Source organism: Xenopus laevis, chromosome 3S (assembly GCF_017654675.1).
Source record: "Xenopus laevis strain J_2021 chromosome 3S, Xenopus_laevis_v10.1, whole genome shotgun sequence".
Classification (NCBI taxonomy): Eukaryota; Metazoa; Chordata; class Amphibia; order Anura; family Pipidae; genus Xenopus; species Xenopus laevis.
In genome coordinates, this window is record NC_054376.1 from 31,952,296 (window position 1) to 31,957,671 (window position 5,376).

Genomic DNA, 5,376 nt, shown 5'->3' on the forward strand with positions numbered 1-5,376 from the left:
TGTCCACTGTATAGTTAAGTTGCCATGAGTTAGGAAATGTAGGGGGGAAGGAGGAGAGCCCCAAAAATTTTTTCAATCTTTTTCAGCCTATCACCCATAATATAGAAAAAACGCCAGCGTTTTTTGGGACTTAGACTTTTTTGAAGCAATCCCTATCTACTCTATTGCGCTTAGCCTGGTCTGAGGTGGCGAAGGAAGTCTGGCGTAAAAGGTAGCGTTCAGTACAATGCGCACGTTAGTGAATTTGCGTAGTTACGTCCGTTGCGCAAATTCGCCAGGCATAAGCGTGCGAAGTAACACTAGCGAATTTACACCAGCGTTCGTTAGTGAATTTGCGAAGAAACGAAAATGACCAACGCTAGCGAATTGATGCTAGCGTTAGGCGCTTCGGCGCATAGTGAATTTTCCCCATAAACGTTTCCTACGGCAGCACCAAGCCCCTGTTTGCGAGATGATTGAAGAACTCTATGAGCCCGATGAGAGTAGTATCATTTTAATCTGCATTTTATTTAGAAACTGTAGAGATAAGGTTAGGTTACATTATGGTATACCTCATAACTCATTCCTTGCGGCTTCTAAGGAGAATGCTTACCAAAATGTCATCAGTATATAGATACATCCCATGATGGAACCAAATATGCGCACATATTATATAGAGGGGAACACATGCTTATGATATACGGTACGTGTCTACATAAAACTGTATTATAGTCATTCTGTGTATGTCTTGAAGGTGTTACAATTAAAAGTAAAAAAAAATGAAAGGAGCTACAATTGAACCATAATGTAAAGTTCTTTGATGGTACCACATCCTGTGGGCCCAATAAGCTTAACCATATAATACAGGACCTTAAATACACCATTTTTCTGCAGTAGCGGGCGCAACACTTGCTTTGGTTCTAGAAGCCATATCAACCAATCAGCAGGCAGTATTTAATCATCTACTCTTTGAAAGCAAGCATTGCATTCATTTCTGTAGGTGACTAGACCTGGGCTAAATGAGGTTTACTTAACGGACACATATGAGTATAAGCACACCGCATGCCACATTCTGGCGTCTTTGGGTCCATGCAAGAAGAAGACAACCATCACGCTCTGTAGTTCTGCATCTCAACACAGTAGGGTTAATGTTTAATGTTGGCCTTTGGGAATCTCTATGCCATGTCTTACCCATACAGGTAGTCTGTTTCATGTGCAGAGTCAAGAAGAGTCACTTGTTTATTTATATTTGCTATGTTATTGGATTTCTTTACTTGTAATTTAATAAATTTGCAGAATGCTTTAGTGCAAATGGAACTGGGTGTGTTTGTTCATTATTCAAATTTATCTTTATAACGGTTTCTTGTTATGCTTGTGAGTTGTGTGCTTTGCTGTTTATATATATATATTGTGTGTAGACAGGCCATATGCTCTGGGACTGGTAAAATTGATGTTGATTTATAGGCTCAGGGTTATGGATACATATAATCCTATTTATTTTTTAAATATGTTAATTTATTTTTTAAATATGTTAATAGTAAAAAAATGAAGCAGGAAGGGGTGGGACTTTTAACATCAGAGGGGGGTCAGCTGATTCTGAACACATATTTTTCATCTGTCTACACAAATGAGGAACCCGTTAATGAAGGTTTCCTTCTTGAAAGTCCCAATTCTAGTAATACAACTAATGATGCATGGTTCACACATGAGGAAATTCAAAAGAGACTAGAACATGTTAAGATAAATAAAGGTCCAGGGCCAGATGGTATTCATCCCAGGGTACTTAGCGAGCTTAGCTCTGTGATTGCCAAACCTCTTTGATTTTTTTTCAGGATTCTTTGAGGTCTGGCATAGTGCAGAGAGACTGGCAAATTGCTAATGTGGTGCCGCTATTCAAAAAGGGACCCCTTTCTCAGCCTCAAAACTATAGGCCAGTTAGTCTGACGTCAGTGGTAGGAAAGATTTTCGAAGGGTTAATAAAGGATAAGATACTGGACTTCATAGCAAATCATAATACTATGAGTTTGTGCCAGCAAGGTTTTATGCATAATAGATCTTGCCAGACTAACTTAATTTCATTTTATGAGAAGGTAAGCAGGGACCTTGATTCTGGGATGGCAGTGGATGTGATTTACTTAGACTTTGCTAAAGCATTTGATACAGTGCCACACAAAAGGTTACTGGTTAAATTAAGGAATGTTGGCCTGGAACATAGTATTTGTACCTGGATAGAGAACTGGCTAAAAGATACAAAGACTGGTGGTAAATGGAACATTTTCTAATTGGACCAGTGTTGTTAGTGGAGTACCGCAGGGCTCTGTACTAGATCCCTTGCTTTTTAACTTGTTTATTAATGACCTGGAGGTGGCCATTGAAATACTGTTTCTATTTTGCAGATAATACTTAATTGTGCAGAACTACAGGTTCCATGCAGGACGCTGCCACTTTGCAGAGTGGTTTGTCTAAATTGGGAAACTGGGCAGTAAACTGGAAAATGAGGTTCAATGTTGATAAATGCAGGTTATGCACTTTGGCAAAAATAATATAAATGCAAGTTATACACTAAATGGCAGTGTGTTGGTAGTTTCCTTAAATGAGAAGGATCTAGGGGTCTTTGTAGATAACAAGTTGTCTAATTCTGGGCAGTGTCATTCTGTGACTACTAAAGCAAATAAAGTTCTGTCTTGCATAAAAAAGGGCATTAACTCAAGGGATGAAAACATAATTATGCCTCTTTATAGGTCCCTGGTAAGGCCTCACCTGGAGTACGCAGTGCAGTTTTGGACTCCAGTCCTTTAGAGGGATATAAATGAGCTGGAGAGAGTGCAGAGACTAAGTGCAACTAAATTGGTTAGAGGGATGGAAGACTTTTTGAGAAATTTTGAGGGTAGACTGTCAAGGTTGGGGTTGTTTTCTCTGCGATGGGACATTATTACACTTTACAAGTATGAGGACATTATAGCAAATAGCAGGGGACCTTTTTACCCATAAAGTGGATCACCGTACCAGAGGCCAGCCCTTCAGACTAGAAGAAAAGAACTTTCATTTGAAGCAACGTAGGTGGTTCTTCACAGTCAGGACAGTGAGTTTGTGGAATGCACTGCCGGGTGATGTTGTGATGCTGATTCAGTTAATGCCTTTAAGAATGGCTTGGATAATTTCTTGGACAGACATAATATAAAAGGCTATTGTGATATATGGGTATATATAATTTATGTGAAAGTAGGGAGGGGTGTGTGTATGGATGCTGTGTTTTCATTTGGAAGGGTTGAACTTGATGGACTTTTTTCAACCCGATTTAACTATATGACTATGTAGCTATCCTAGGGATCAGTGGGACAAAGAAACTGTATTTTCTATTCTATGGGTGCAAATACTTGGAGGGCTCATGGGTGCAAAATTGTTCCTCTCACTACCTGAAGGTAGACATGCCTTAAAGGAATTGTTCAGTATAAAAACTGGGTAAACAGATAGTCTGTGCAAAATAAAACATGTTTCTAATATAGTTAGGCAAAAATGTCATGAATAAAGGTTGGAGTGACTGGATGTCTGGCATAATTGGCAGGACACTACCTCCTGCTTTGCAGCTCTCTTGGGGGCAGAGGCAACCCAGCCAGCCTGCTCCCACCACCCCTTCCCCTGTACCTCGTGCGCACATCCGATGTGACACTTGCGTGCGCTCCCGTGCTTGGTGACGTTTGTGCACGCAAAAGGGCTTGTAGAGGAGTCCAGTCCAGTATAGGGGTAGGCACCCCCCAATTGTTGCACCCTAGGCAGTTGCCTCTTCTCCCTACCTCTAGTCCCGGCCCTGCTTGGGGGGTATATTTATCAAAGAGTGAAGAGATCACCACAGTCCGCTAGAGTGAAAGTTTTCTTCCAGTACCACTAGGGGAACAGGCATGGATTTGTGGCAAGGCCACAAAGGCCTGGACCTAGGACGGCAAAATTTCAGGGGCGTCATGCCGCCCAGCCACCTCACAACTAGCATCGGGCAGCCGCAGCTCCCCAGTAATCTGGCGAATGCATGCCTGCGTGCGCACGCTCGCTCACGTGGGGGGCAGTGTTTGTCAAAGGCAGCCGGCTCTAGGCCCTTGCAGACTAGTGGCGACATATGAGGAAATCCGGCCCTGTATGGGAGAAAACTTTGGCAGCAATACATAAATCATCCAGGGCTGTAAGAGTTAGAGAAATTAATTACAAATCAGTCACTAGGCAGTCACTAGGCACTACACACCAGTTAAACTAAAATAAGAAATCAAAAAATGTTTCCAAATAGTTCTGAGACATGTTGGAGGTGTGAGCAGGATAGGGGCATACGTTCACATTTATATACTGGAAGGAGATTTTAAAAGACATAGAGTCACAAAAATAACAATGAAAGAAAAAAGATCTACCCCTAATCCTAATGAATATTATAGTAAAGAGGAATAGCCTGTTATAAGATATACTTACCTTGCATTTGCTTAATCCAGCTAAAACATTGATACCGAGACACTGGAAGAAGGCCTCTCCTCCAACACATAGTGAATGGCGGAACCTAGTAGAGGAGATTAGGAAATTAGAAGAAATTACACATATGCTCTATAACACGAGCGATAGGTACTGGAAAATCTGAGAACCCTGGCTCTCATTCCTTAAAGCGTCACCCCCCACAACAGAGTAGGCAGATTTACACTATATCATAATATAATATACTTATGCAACCAATTACTAACTAGTTGTGTAACTCTTGTTTTGGTGGATTGCTAAAAGGTTGGTTCAGTGACTGAGGTTATTCTGGTCTTTCTTCATTATTTGAGGAGCCATGACCTCATTGACAACGGCCCACAGCATCAGACTGGTGGCGCACTGCCTTAGCACATGTGGTTCTAAAGAAAACACAACCACATCTGCTGGAAGGGTAGTGGGGTGGTGTACAACAACCTTCTCTCCAGCTGATTTTGAACTACAACTTCCAGCATCCCTGGATCAGCAAGAGCTTTGCTGGGCGAAGTTAGACATTGCTGTATCAGATTCATAAAGTCTGTAACGGCATTACTAGCACTAGTCCTATATACATATACATATCTGCCCTCATTTATTTTCCAGTCTTTACCAAACAAACCTCAACCTAGATAACTTCTCTTAAAACAAACATGCTTTTTAGTTGGGTATAGTCATTTCTCATGCTGGAAGTCTATTGCAGCTAATTGAAGTCAGAGCTGTACAGACGCAGCACAGGAGCAGCGCCGTTGGCGAATAAACATGCTGCAGCCTCAACAACAGATGTTTGAGATGGAATAATTTTCTAATGAAGCATACTCCTAAGTAGCAGGAGTTGCCTTTAATATTAATGAAGCACAGCTGTGATTGATACAGGGATACCCCCTACCCCTTTATTAAAGAACCAGGCATATA